Raw genomic sequence first — 15,565 nt, 5'->3', positions numbered from 1 at the left:
TGCTGGAAAAAGTTGCATTTTTCTGCACTTTACATATTTTGGCAAAGTGCTTAAAGTTTGGCAAAAACAAATTGTAAATGAAGAAGGTAAACATTTTTGTTTTAGTGATGTCCAGGTGGAATGCTTCAAAAATCCTTTTGCTCCAAGGCAAACCAGAGGTGTTTCTCCCTTGGACATCACTAAGTATGTTACAGAGACTAGAATTATATATTGCCAGTCTTTCATTTGGACAAACAGATACTTTATCCACATCAGAGTTCCCACCATTGCATTTACATCATTACAAAATTAAACCAGTGACTGAAAGATTTTGACTAATTAGGTTTCTTGGATAATAAGAGCTTTTTAATAAGGTACATATCACTTACAATATTGCTAATGAAATGTGAAAGCGATTCAGTACTCTGTAAGATAATGGCTAACTTGTTTTAATTGTTAACATTTTTTCTTCCCTGCAATGACACAGTCATTATTTCACAGTCACCACTTATCGTGAAATCCAAGAGGATTAATGGTTTCACTTATACTGGCGAAAATGTTTAAGCTGTCCCGATTATCAGTGCAGTTGGAAAGAATAATGGTTATTTGTCATTGCATTTAGCAGTAGAATGAATTGTCCCCAGGCCAAGAGTACCATTAACCCTTTGAGGATATAGTAATAGAGTTTTACAGAGAAATATGGGAAGGCCAAGATGTACAATTTGGTGTTTTTGTCTGGTTTATTATCATAAGAGACCACCTACAATAATCACCTAGTCTTCTGGTCAAAATCCTCAAATCCCCATAAGCTCACTTAGTTATTCCTGTTCCTCAGATATCTGAAATTAAAACTAGATTGAATTGATCTATTCTTTTGATGAATGAACAAGCACAAAAACCCACTATAAAAGGAGCCATGAATTTGGGATAAAAACCAAAAAATGCCTTTGGGAATCTTTCTCCACCCCTCTCCCCTCTCCCATACCCCCAGCCCTAGATGTACATTTGAATGACCTTCTTTTCCATGATATTTTCCAAACCATATTCGTGCAAATCTTTTTCACTTTTTTTTCATTTTTTGTTTTTATCAGTTTGGTCAAGGTGGTTAAAATGAGCAATTGGCTTCCATTCTGAAAAGCTTGAAATAGTACTAATTCAGGGAAGATTTCTAGAGATGAGGACTAGCAGTGCTAGTGGGAAAGTATTTGAAGAATTAATCTATAGTATGCCTAAAATTTTGAAAGGAAGAAAGAATGGATTTAATCATTGAAAGAGTTGAATGAAAATATAAGCTCAGAAACTCCTTGCAATTAATGTTATTAATCAAATGTTTCCTCTTTTTACTCTTTGAGTCAGTAGTAACAATAATGTTCTAAAATGCCTCAAGCCAAATAAACTCACTTTACATAATGAAGAGGTGAATAATGCTCAGGAATGCAGGCTAGCCCTGATTTTTCATCCTCTCTCTCTCTCTCTCTCCCCCCCCCCCACCCCGTTTGAGGCATTAAAGCTGCTATAAGTCAGGGAAAGGAAGCTAACAGAGACCTCCCATACTTTTTGGGAAGTCATTTGGGACTGGAGCCGATGGTGACATCGGTGAGGTGAGAGGGCAGCTGAAACAAAAATAAAATGTGCCTTAAACGATACAGTTTGGCTACCTTATCTTGTTACAGAGAAGAGCTCATCTCATATACACTGGAGTTTGACCCTGTTATGCTGCTTGGAGGCATTTCTGAGTCCAGCACCTGCACAATAAGCATCCTGCCACTTTACTAGTATACTGTTCCAATTCAGGACTCTTCTTCAAAGAAGGGCTAGCTCTTCTCTTCCACAGCATCCATAAACACAAATGGTCCCCATTGCAAAGCAATCTTCACAGACAATAAATGAACCAAGTTTCAGGACTGAGAAAAGTGGTGCTGAAGAAAAAGTGTAGCTAGTTGGGTTGTGAATGGAATTGACATTATACAACACTTATGACCAAAAAAAATTGTATCTTCAATTGTCTTCTGAATTTAGAATCAAGATGATCAGTGCATGTAAGCTCCCAACTATTATCATTATACGTGATCTATTGACAAACCAGGGTTTCTTTGAGATAGCAGACATCACAATTTCTACAGAAGCCCCATGAGGTATTCTGGAACTGCACAGCCCAGCAGTTTTAGATGTAAGAGGTCAGAGGAAACAGCTGCCACCAGATGAAAGGAAAGAGGAAAAAAAAGAATATGACATATTTAGAAGACAAAGGCATTTTGATTAAAAAAATATGGTGCTATAAATGTAGATGTAGAAAGAAATCATATAATTTTGCAATTGATCCAATTTAGAGTTTCTTATTGACACAGTGAAATATCAGGTTCTTCAGCCTTCCAGAGTTTCTGTTTCCTCAACTGAGCTTTTGTAGTTTTTTTCTGAATTAATATATACAGTGGAAAGAGGTCTTATAATAATAATAATAATTATGGCATTTGTTAAGTGCTTCCTTTGTGCCAGGCACTATACTAAGTGCTAGGGTGGATGCAAGGAAATTGGTTTGGGCACAGTCCCTGTTCTGCATAGGGCTCACAGTCTTATTCCCCATTTTACAGATGAAGTAACTGACGCACGGAGAAGTGAAATGACTTGCTTGAGGTGACACAGCAGACAAGTGGTGGAACTGAGATTATGCAGTATTACATAAAACAGAATGTTAAGAATGGTGACGATTTTGTGGAAAGACTTTCATCAGTGAAATCTACAGCAAGGATTTAATTCCTCTGTAATAGAGGAATTTTGAAGTAAGATGCTACTGTAGTCTCTTCAGGCTGGCCAGATGCTTTGTTACAGTTAAGCTCCAATTGAATTAATGGTAGCAGAGGCTAATGTGGAATTTAACTTTTATTCTTGCCTATAAAATAAAATGGAAATTTGCAATGTGGGTGAGTAGAATTCAAATTCCAAATGAAATACTCTTAAAAATCCTGCCAACAGATGGTAAGGTTAAAAAGGTAGAGGTGGGAAGGGTAAGTGCCATTTTAACCCAAACAGCTAAAAAACACCTTCAAAGTAAGAATTCTTAATGGGTTAAGAAGACTTACCCTCAAAACAATTTTATTCAAAATCCTGTCTCAATTGGATTGATGAAAATTAAAGTAAAAGAAGTGCAAATTTAAATCATTAAATCCAAATGCCCAAACTTGATTCTGTGTCTGGCCCTACCATGTTCTTGTTCCCTATGATCCCAATTTTAGGATTTAATATGGTGCATTATTTTATGCATTAATGCACACTTAGAACTATTTCCATATCATATACTGAACTTAGGTTTTATCATTGTTTTGAAATGACTACAATTAGTATCCATAAGACTGATAAGGCTGCAGTAATTAATAATTCACCTGATGAGGCACCTTTTTTTGAGAGATGACACCAACCCTAACTGCTACAAATATAGAACAGCTGATTGGGATACATTAATGTGTAGTAGAGGGCCAGTAGCAGCTTGCCTACACTGAACTACTGCCTAATTCCATTTTTTTTCTTTTGTAAATTATAACCTCCTTTACCATGCCAGCTGGAAGTCAGCATTCTGATTTTTTTCCCAGTGTCTAATAGCCTGGAATTCATGTTACTCTCCCCTTCCTCAAAGGGCAACATTTTAATTGACATATTCCTGGAAATGTATTTGGTCAGTTTTGTGTAGAATGAGCCAAATGTGAAATCCTAGTTTTTAAATAAAATCCCTTTCTTAGTTAATTATCATGTCCATGGATGTTCTGTGCAGCTTATTCTTACAAATGTATAATAAAACTTAGAAACGCCCCCTGTTATTTTACATTTTTTCACCATAGTTGTCCTAGTGCAAATGTAAATCCTACTCTACTCTTGAAAAAGAGACTGTCCTTAAAATAAGCAAAAAGAAGGCATTACTTTTTTCCCTAATATAATAATAATAATGATGGCATTTGTTAGGCGCTCACTATGTTCAAAGCACTGTTCTATGCGCTGATCATCAATGCTTTGCATTTTCACAAGATATCTTATTCTTTACCTTGGCTTCTACTCTCTCTTGCATTATATCTAGCTCCCCCCAAAATGTTCTGTCTTGGATCATCCAAATAGTGAACCAGGTGAGTGAAATAACTTCTGGGAACATATTGCTAAGTTGCGAGAGATAAATGATCTTGCCCAGTGTACAGGGCACCATATAATGTTCTGGAAGAGATAATATGCCAAATAATATCTTGGTTCCTTGAAAGAGGCAATTTACTCACCTTGTATCCCAATAGGAGCATAAGAGTGCATGTGAGATATCAAAATAGTAGTTTTCCTCAACCTGTCATTTCCAGTCTCTTTGGACTGATACTGAATCTTATGGTTTAAAGTAGAAAATATCGTAAGTGATCATAGTGAAGAAGTGGCAACCACTTGTAGAGAAGAAATATCAAGGGACCTGGCTTTGTATGGCAACCCAGCTGTGATCCCACAGGTGACCCCACTACTCGAATGTGATCTACACCCTGTCCTCGGGATGGGATTTATTACAAAATATTTTTCAGTTCCCATGACACTATTCCTTCCCCCAATTCTACCTTTGCCTCTCGGGGTCTTATGAGTTGGAACGTTTCAGGATTTCAGTCAAAGTGTTGCATTATACTCTATAACCCTCATTAGTTATCCGATGACATTTCCTCTTTATTCTAAATTTCTACCCAATTCCTTTAATTTTAACAAATTATTTCATCTTTCTAATATCTATACTCATTAGCTATTTTAGCCTACATTTTCTAATCCAATTCTGTTATTTACCATGAACCATAGAAAGATATAATTTACCATCTATTAAACAGGCCACTACTTCCTTTTCTCTGCCTATCTCTCAAGCTGAAAGGAAGAATTTTAAGATTGTCAAAGAAAATTATTGGTTTAATTGTCAAATATTTCTATTACATATTTTAAAGTAAAAATGAGATAACTTTGAAAATTGTGAAGACATTGTTCAGGGTATTATAGCCTAACGAAACTCGGAATAATCTCCACACTTCCTTGCAATTTCACTTTTTCTACCTTCCCCAGTGCCCATTGCTGCTCTCAACAGGGTGATTCAAATTGTGAGGACTGGGAGAAATATGACATTTTTTAAAAATAAACCCCACAACTGTTGAACTGTCAGAAAATTAAAAAATGGGGGATTTAGCTGCATTGAAGTGAATTTCAAATACAACCCAAAATATATTACAGTCTATAAGCCCTGTGTGGGGAGGGATGGTGTAAGTTAATAATCATGCCATTTATTAATCACCTGCTATGTATGAAAGCACTGAGAGAAGCATTGCAGTAGATACAAGATTCGTAGTATTTTCCACACCTCCTATATGGTTTACAGTCTAGGAGAATAAATATCAAAAAGAGCTGGAAAAGACAGATTTAAATGAGTCTGCTCTTCTTGGCTGGTTAAACCTCGGATAGCACTGCCATGGTTTTAAGTAAGAGGTTAAAGGAACTAGAGAAACTAAAGTTCACAAGGAACCTTGGATCTGAAGCAAGGAGGGAAGTTGATAAGAATATTCCAGTTATTTTTACTGGGAGATGGGGTGAGGTCGGGGGGGAAGGGGAGATTAATAAGGACATTCTACTTTCTTCCTTGTTAGTCATATTTTTAATAATCAAAATTTTACTCACTTAAATAGTCAAAATGATAATGAAGAGTGCCAGATAAATGATGACATAAAGCCACCTTACAGAATTAGTCAGTGATATCTTGTTCATTTACATTAATGACCTAGTTATCCACAGCTGTCATGAAACAGTTATGACAACTGGTACATTAGTTATTGAAGTAAGAGTTAAAAATCAAGGATCAAGCATCACAATATGCACTTTCCCCACTGTATATCTACAAGTGAAGTAGAAAGTCCTGAAATTCATTAATTCATTCATTCGATCATATTTATTGAGTGCTTACTGTGTGCAGAGCACTGTACTAAGCAAGTGGAAAGTACAATTCAGCAGCAAATAGAGACGATCCCTACCTAACAACAGGCTCACAGTCTGGAAGAGGGGAGACAGACAGCAAAGCAAAACAAAACAAGTATACAGGCATCAATAACATCAATATGAATAAATAGAATTATAGATATATGCACATCATTAATAAAGTAAATAGAATAATAAATATGCACATATATATACAAGTGGTATGAGGCAGGGAGGGTGGTGGAGCAGAGGGAGGGAGTCTGGGCGATAGGGAGGTGAGGAGGAGCAGAGGAAAAGCGGGGCTTAGTCTGAGAAGGCCTGCTGGAGGAGTTGAGCTTTCAGTAGGGCTTTGAAGGGGGGAAGTGTGCTAGTTTGGCGGATGTGCGGAGGGAGGGCATTCCAAGCCAGAGGTAGGATGTGGGCCAGGGGTTGATGGCGGGGCAGGCAAAAACGAGGCACATTGAGAAGGTTAGCACCAGAGGAGTGGAATGTGTGGGCTGGGTTGTAGAAGAAGAGAAGGGAGGTGAGGTAGGAGCGGGCAAGGTGATGGAGAGCTTTGAGGAGTTTTGCTGAAATACGTTTTCAAGGGAGGTCATGCAGTTCTCTTCCTTGGGGAATTTTGAGAAAGGCAAACACAACTACTTTTATGGAGGCAGGAGGCTGGAGTAGTTGATCTCTTGAGGTCTGACTTTATTATTTTATGGTTTTTAACTCAAAGAATTCATTATCATGTACAGTTATAAGTTCCTTGAGGTTGGGGGAATCAGGTTTTTTACTTAACAGTACTCTCCCGGGCACTTAGTACAGTGTTTGGCACACAGTAGGCACTCTATAAATACTACTGAATGATTGCTTTCTTATTGATGATGATGGTATTTGTTAAGCACTTACTCTGTGCCAAGCACTGTTCTAAGTGCTGGGGTAAATACAAGGTAATCATAATCCCATTTTACAGATGAGGGAACTGAGGCATAGAGAAGCGAAGTGACTTGCTCAAAGTCTCACAGCTGACAAGTGGCAGACCAAGGATTAGAACCCATGACCTCTGACTCCCAAACCCATGCTCTTGCCACTAAGCCATACTACTGGGGTTATTCTGTTCCCATGAAGTATCCATCCACATGTTTCAGGCATTTTATTAAAAGAATGAGATATTTTTAATGTTGACGATGCATACTGACTGTAAACTCATTGGGGGCAGGCAATGTGTCAATTGTTGTATTGTACTCTCCCAAGTGTGCTCTGCAATCAATCAATCAATCAATCGTATTTATTGAGTGCTTACTATGTGCAGAGCACTGTACTAAGCGCTTGGGAAGTACAAATTGGCAACACATAGAGACAATCCCTACCCAACAGTGGGCTCACAGTCTAAAAGGGGGAGACAGAGAACAGAACCAAACATACCAACAAAATAAAATAAATAGGATAGAAATGTACAAGTAAAATAAATAAATAAATAAATAGAGTAATAAATATGTACAACCATATATACATATATACAGGTGCTGTGGGGAAGGGAAGGAGGTAAAATGGGGGGATGGAGAGGGGGACGAGGGGGAGAGGAAGGAAGGGGCTCAGTCTGGGAAGGCCTCCTGGAGGAGGTGAGCTCTCAGCAGGGCCTTGAAGGGAGGAAGAGAGCTAGCTTGGCAGAGGGGCAGAGGGAGGGCATTCCAGGCCCGGGGGATGACGTGGGCCGGGGGTCGATGGCGGGACAGGCGAGAACGAGGTACAGTGAGGAGATTAGCGGTGGAGGAGCGGAGGTTGCAGGCTGGGCAGTAGAAGGAGAGAAGGGAGGTGAGGTAGGAGGTGGCGAGGTGATGGAGAGCCTTGAAGCCCAGGGTGAGGAGTTTCTGCCTGATGCGCAGATTGATTGGTAGCCACTGGAGATTTTTGAGGAAGGGAGTAATATGCCCAGAGCGTTTCTGGACAAAGATAATCCGGGCAGCAGCATGAAGTATGGATTGAAGTGGAGAGATACACGAGGATGGGAGATCAGAGAGAAGGCTGGTGCAGTAGTCCAGACGGGATAGGATGAGAGCTTGAATGAGCAGGGTAGCAGTTTGGATGGAGAGGAAAGGGCGGATCTTGGCAATGTTGCGGAGCTGAGACCGGCAGGTTTTGGTGACGGCTTGGATGTGAGGGGTGAATGAGAGAGCGGAGTCGAGGATGACACCAAGTTTGCGGGCTTGTGAGACGGGAAGGATGGTAGTGCCGTCAACAGAGATGGGAAAGTCAGGGAGAGGACAAGGTTTGGGAGGGAAGACAAGGAGCTCAGTCTTCGACATGTTGAGCTTTAGGTGCCGGGCAGACATCCAGATGGAGATGTCCTGAAGGCAGGAGGAGATGCGAGCCTGGAGGGAGGGGGAGTACTGTGTACTCTGCACACAGTAAGCCCTCAGTAAATACGAATGAACGAATACTGCAGTGAAATCTTAGCTTGGGTTTTAGATACTCTGTTGGAAATTCACACATATTTCAGGGGGAATGAAGAGCACTAATATTTTTTGCAATGTTAATGAAACATCTAAGTTTGCAATGCGTGCTTTGATCTGCCTTCAGCCTTCTTTTTAAATCCACTATTGGAATGGTTCTTTTCCACTAACATCAGATCAGACTGTTCGCTGCTACTGTTTGCAAGGGAAAGACGCTAACCCAAGCCCTCCTTGGGTGGGAGGTTTAGGGGCCGTAGCTCACTTTCTTTTCTGAGAGGGATGTAGATTTCACCAAAATGAAGCTGATTGGCTCGACTCACACTAAGTCTCTGAAAACAAACTGGCTCAGAGGTCACAGATGAAATGAGTTTGAGGGCTATAGGCTACACCTAGTGGATGGTTCTACGCATTATACACCATCTCACAATTTAGCATAAATGAGAACAATTGATGGTCTCTGCACAATGGGTGCCTCATTACTGGAATTGCAGGGTTGGTTTTGGGTCATGCTAGAAGTACATTGGCATATATATATATGTGGGGGAAGCTCACACACACAGCATCTGCCTGCACTATGCCAGAGACCAGATGGTACTATTATTCTTTCACTTTCATGAGCACTAAAAGTCACTGAATCTCTTGTCCCTCTCCTCACACAATCCTGCCCTCCCCTCCAGAAAACCAACTAAAACCTAAGCTCAGTATTTGAGGTAAAGAAATAAATGTACTTTGTCCCCTTGCCAAAATGTCTACTCATTTTGCGCTACCATAGATGAGATGAGAATCTATATAACAAGCCCAGCCCTAGATGAATATTGTTCAACGTGGAGCGGTCATCACATCTGCTTGCATACAATCGCTGGACTACATTGTGTGTATATGTGTGTGCATGCGTGTGTGTGTGTGTGTTTTTCATGGTTCCATAAAGTGCTTTAAAATGCAATGTACAGAAAGTGCCAAGGCACTGTGGGGCAATTCAATTTAGTCAAATATCAGGCATCTAAACAGTGAAAATGGAACATAGGCAAAGTATCTGATCCAAGTACCTACTGGTGTAATTGACTCAACAGAGCCAGCCTGGGTCATTAGTTCTATAAACAGTTGCATTTACAACAATAAAACTGTAAAGCATGGAAATTAAAAGCTGTTAGGATTTTCTCTTGTGTGCATTTATCTTGGAAGAATCATGTATACACTCTGAACAAAATTTGTAATCTGTTTCATAAGGGGCATCATAGTAACCTGTGTCAGCAAAGTGCTGTGTATCAAATGACAAACTTGAAAGACGGATGAGTGCAAGTGCAGACTGTACTGGAGTGATGTACTGACTTAATTGTCAAGCTAAGACAAGAGTAGAAATGTAGTGCTACATATTCATGTTTCTGAACAGACTAAAATTAAAGTTTACTTTTACCATTATTGGGGACTATTTGAGTTGGGGAGAGATGTGAAATAAATTCAAATTCAGCAATACTGCAATATAACATTCCTGAAAGAATTGCAAAAACAGGAGCTCAATTTAGGTTTGGTTTAGTTGGTTGTGTGTCTTCTACCTGCTTGAGCCATTCTAAAATCATGTGTACCCCAACAATCCTTTCCTCATTAAAATAGTCTTGTCAAACAAGCTCTCTTTAAGTGACCTTTTTATTCACCACTCCAAATTACAGCGAAGATTTGAACATTTCCTTTGTTCATTCTGGTGTTGACACTAAAGAAACAGAGTGTCTTTCCATCTCGGCCGATGCACCATAGACCACTTAAAAGAAAATTGAGAGAGTGTATTACAAGGTTAAAGAGCAGAGTTCAGAGGTTGCTATAATTCTCATTAAGGGATGTTTCTATGCAGTACCCATAGGTGAATTAATCAATACTTATGTCTGAAAATGATCAGACTGGGCAAAGAGGCCTTTAATTGGGTATATGCTTTTATGGAGAGTGAATGTATTTGGGCTTTCATGGCAATAAGCAGTAGCACATCTCCCAGTTTTCATGTTGGTTGTAGGATTGAATTTGACAATTGAGATGACAGAAGATTTTGACATTTCAAAACTCCCTGGAGTGAGAGAGGCAGAGAACCCTTGCAACCGGCCAGGAACTCCCCAAGTCCCAAAGTAGGAAGCATTGTTAAAGACCCAGATCTAAAGAGGGAGAAAAAAGCTTTGATTCCACACACTGTTCTAAATGTTACTAAATTGTGTAAGCAATCAAGAGAAACACACGCACACACTTGAATAAAGAGCAGCATTTTTATATTCATTCAGTCGTATTTATTGAGCGCTTACTGTGTGCAGAGCACTGCACTAAATCTGTCACAAATATTGACTTTCAAAATGGAGGAAGAGAGAAGCAAAGTTGAAAAAAAAGAAGAATTTAGCATTCAGCAAGGAAGTCTTTAGCTACTTTTTTGTTGAAGAAAAGAATACTAAGGTCAGGTCCATATTGCAAAGTTAAGTGGATAATTTGGGGAATCTTGATGATTCAAGCCAAAACCTTTTTTCTTGAAATATTCAAAGTACTTAGGTCCAAACAACTCCTATGTTATATGTAAAATTGTCTTAACTCCCTTCTTCATTTTACAACTGTAGACTTAACCTAAATATTTTCTTAAATCAAATTTGCATAAAGAATGTTTCAGGATCTTTAAAATTAAGACCAAGGCACAATATTCTCAAGTAAATTATTATACATCTGTAGACTTATAATACCTTCAGAAAATATAGCTGGACCAATAATCTTAAATAAATCTTCATCTCATATGTATTCACACATCTTGTCACAAGACTACATTCTTGGAAAGGGTTTAGCCAAATAATTGTAAATGAGCCTCATTATGATGCTTTAGTTGGATTGTTTTTCAAATGCACACTTGTCAATCAGTCAATCAATCAATGATATTTATGCAGTACTATGTGCAGAGCACTATACTAAATGCTTGGGAGAGTACAACAGAATTGGCAGACATGTTCCCTGCTAATAATAAAATAATAATAGTAATAATAATAATAATAATAATAGTGATATTTGTTAAGCACTTACCCTGTGCCAGGCACTATAATAAGCGCTGAGGTGGATGCAAACAAATTGGATTGGGAACAGGCCTTGCCTCACATGGGGCTCATATTCTCAATCCCCATTTTACAGATGGGGTAACTGAGGCCCAGATAAATGAAGTGACTTGCCCAAGGTCACACAGCAGACAAGTGCTGGAGTGGGGATTAGAATCCATGACCTGACTCCCAGGCCTGTGCTCTATCCACTATACCATGCTGCTTCTTCTAGTCTAGAGGGGTAGACAGATATTAATATAAATGGATGATTTGTAGTATTTAATTTAAAGATAGGTACATAAGTACTGTGGGGATGAGGGTGGGGTAAATATCAGATGCCCTGAGGTCACAGATCCAAATGTATAGATGATGCAGAACAGGCCGGGGATTTATTAGGAGATTTTGCACTGGTGAAAGTCCATACCCTACTGATAAAGAGGCATATTTGTTTATTTACCATACATTGAGGGAGAGTTCACAATTTTTGGCTTGCTAATTTGTCATGCCATTGGATAACAGTAAGATTAAATATTACTTTCACTCCTTTTCTCCAGAGGGATACCAAGATTTGATCTGTGGAAGTTCTTCAAACTGAACAATAGAACTAACAGTGTTAGGATGAAATGTGAAAAACAATATTCTTTAAGACATTGGTGCCTTTGATAATTGTCCACCTCTGCTTTTGATTCTTGCCATCATTTCTGAGCTAGATGACAGCTAAAACAAGCCAAGGTAAAGGGGCAGTGGAGTAACTCACTTTTTCTGCTCTGACCTCTATGAATAGAAAGGTGCTTCAATTTATCAATCTATCAGTCAATCAGTGATATTTATTTATTGAGCATTTACTGTGTACAGAGCACTGTACCAAAAATTTGGGCAAGCATAATAAATAGAGTTAGTAGAAACTATTTCTGCCCACAAGGAGCTTACAGTCTAGAGGGAATGCTAAAGTTAATGCTAAGACTAATAGCTAGTTCAAGGTAAGAAAAAAACATGAAGTGTCAGCCTAGAGTCAGTTATTTACACTCAGTTTTAGATTATTACCTGAGGTTTACCTATCACTTTGAAAATATCTTATTTTATATATGTACATTCATTTATTATTTTGTATTGATATACAATATTTAGGCATTTTATGCCGAAGATATTTGTATATACACATATGCAATCATACACATTGCATACACACGTGTATGCAATCCATGTTTATTGTAGGTGATGGTAATATCACTTGGGTCACTCAGTTCTTAAAAATGTTGTCTTAAAACGTTCTTAAAAGTGTGTCAATGCCTTCAGGCATCTGGGTGAGTTGAGCTGTATTATGTTGAATTGTGAACGGTTGAATCAGATTAAATGCACAGTAAAAGGATGGTCACTTTAAAGAAGTTTCTCATTTTTGTGTACCTTCCTCTGGAAGCAATACAGGCACTGAATGTTTTATTAAACAGATACAATGTTTTTATATAGGATTTAATCATTTATAAGGGAATCTAAGTTGGGTAGTCAGGCTTCCTGTTCCTCCATGAAATAGCTCTCTCAGAGTTATTCTAAGATTCAGTAGGATTCATGAAGATTAAGTGTTATTTGGTGATAATTGTAGAATTATGAGGTGTGGATGAGGAATGAATTTTTAAAAATCTAATGGATAAGGAGGATATAGGATACAGGTGCGAACTGCCTAAACAACATTTGAATGGATGATGGCACTCCTATTTGCTCATTCTCCACCCAGTTGAAGGTGTTGATTAAGCTGTGCCCCTGACTGGTTTCTGTAGGGAAATGTACCAGTGTTCTGATGCAATGAAATCATAGTGGGTCACAGACTGAAAAAGATACTGAAAGAAAAATCAAAGTCAGTATTCTTCCCCCAAACTTCACAACACTGGACTCACCCTTGGGGGATAGGGAAGTTCATATATGCCTCCACCACTCTGGACAGAGAGGAAGCAAAGGAATAAACAAGGCATCCCTGTCCTGGTTCCTCAGAAGGGGGCATGCACACCCAGGCTATTTGCCTTCATAACCCCTGGCCCCTATGACTGCCAACCCTCTCAAGGATAAAGAGCAGGTAGAGGGGTGCTCTGTAGGTGTGTGTCAGTGGAGGGGGACAGGGAGAAAGTGGAGGGGTGCTCTGGGAGGGGCTCCAGAGAAGCCACTCTGGGAAGGATAGAAAGTGGTCCCACCTTCCTTCTCCCATCTCGCCCTCTTGATGCTAAACTGGAAAATAAATTTAAACCACTTAGACTATGCATGAGGCAGTGAGAAACCGTGTGAGCTTGCATGCTCATCTTGGAGGACTTCACCAGATCTACAATTCTGTAGTTCAAAATTTTGACAATCCCTTGTGGAAATGATGGTGATGTTAGTTCCAACAGGGAAAAATGAATCTTCTCCCTCATAAATTTCTATATCCAGGACTACTTGTTGTAATTTGCCAACAATAATGCATCCTTGTTTGGTAGTGGCCAGGCTTCTACTGTGGGAAAATTATTTTACACTCTTGATGTAAAAGCTAAATAAGGGGCCCCATCGGTATGGCAGTGTTTAATTCTGAAATCTGTGCTGAGAGTATAAAAGTATACATAGGGAATACTCTTCAAGGTATTGTAATCTTCGATGAATGTGTAGATACCTTTGATTTAACGTTTATAAACATGCACTCCTCATTGCATTAAAAGTAACTGAATTGCAAGCTCCTCCCTAGATTCTTAGTGCCCAGAGATAGGGCCAGAATCTTTGGAACATTCTGTTTTGGGCCCTTTGCAGTGTGGGTATCCTGTATGGGTGAATCCTATTATTTTTATCTTCAACCTAGCATCTCTGTAACTAGAGAAAACTAAATTCCTTCTTGTAGGTCTTATAATAAGAATGTTTCAGCTAACTTTATCCACAACCTCATTTACTTCAAATCCACAAAATAAGTAAGTCTATGTAGGGTGATATTTACTGAATTGGAGTATTGAAAATTATGAATGGGAGTGAAAGAAAATATGAATCCAGTTTCATGATTATAAATGTCTAACGTTATTGAAACTCCAAGTGAAATTGCCAGCCAAGGCACCTAATAAAAAATTGATATCCTGCAGCTTCACCTGGTTGTGTGGGATTTTGCTAACAAAAAACCAATTTCATAGAAACAAAGTGGCATATTTTTTCTCACTTATCTATGAAATGTTACATAGTGGTTCACTGGCTATTTTACTTCCCCTGATAACCAATTGGATATGTAGTGAGTTCCTTGAGTTTTCAAGATTCAAGAAATTAGCTGGATTACTATATTTTCACTACTGTTTTTATGTACAGTGTAGCCACTTCTATTTCACCCCTCTCCTCAAAAATCTACCTTTCCCTTTTCATCAAGCAAAAATTCCTTACCATTGATACACCTAATACTCTCCAGCTCATTTTCTATGCCCTACCTAATGAATCTTCTCACTGTCTCTCGCCCCTCCCACCTCTGGCCTTTGGTGCCTCCTGACTCATGCAGTCCCATGATGGATTGACACATTTTGCACTACAGTCCTTTAACCAGGTGAAATACTTCAAGATGACTTGGTAAACAAATGGTTTATAGCAGTTCCTTATTAATTGTCTTCATAGATAACAACACTGCCCATATTCAAAGCTCTCCTGAAGTCTTACCTCCTCCAGGAAGCTTTTCCTAATTAATTTCCTACCCAAGTCATACTGTATCTACTACCATTTCAGCAGATTTGTCTTTGCAGTCACTGATAGCACTTGTGCTCATATCTATTTACATTTTCTACTCTTTCAGGAATTATTACACTTACCATCTTTCTAGTCTCTTTTTCCTCCTAGCTTTAAATCATTGTGTGTCTATCTCATCCACTAGATGATCTGCTCTTTGAGGTTGACAATTGTCTGTTTTACCTCTATGGCACCGTCCCAGGCACTTAGATCCATTTCCTGTACCCAGAGATAGAGTTTCAGTCCACAAATAAATCAGTGGTATTTATTGAGTGTTTACTTCGTGTAGAATGCTGTATTAAGCATGATCCCTACTCTCAAATAGCTTACAGTCTAGTGGGGGAGACAGACGTTAAGAGGAATTACATGTAAGCAAGCAAACCAAGTATAAGGATTTGTAAATAAGGGCCATAGGGGAGAGGATGGCAGGAATAATCT

At 38.9% G+C, this 15,565-nt stretch overlaps 1 pseudogene; it reads right to left on the bottom strand.

Annotated features, from left to right (window-relative positions):
• The window catches only part of LOC119928837, a 76,214-nt pseudogene that overhangs the window by 58,483 nt on the left and 2,166 nt on the right, over window positions 1-15,565 (bottom strand).

The sequence above is a fragment of the Tachyglossus aculeatus genome, chromosome 5 (assembly GCF_015852505.1).
Source record: "Tachyglossus aculeatus isolate mTacAcu1 chromosome 5, mTacAcu1.pri, whole genome shotgun sequence".
Classification (NCBI taxonomy): domain Eukaryota; kingdom Metazoa; phylum Chordata; class Mammalia; order Monotremata; family Tachyglossidae; genus Tachyglossus; species Tachyglossus aculeatus.
Note: the sequence above shows the minus strand (reverse complement) of the source record. Positions and strands in the feature narration are given on the sequence as shown.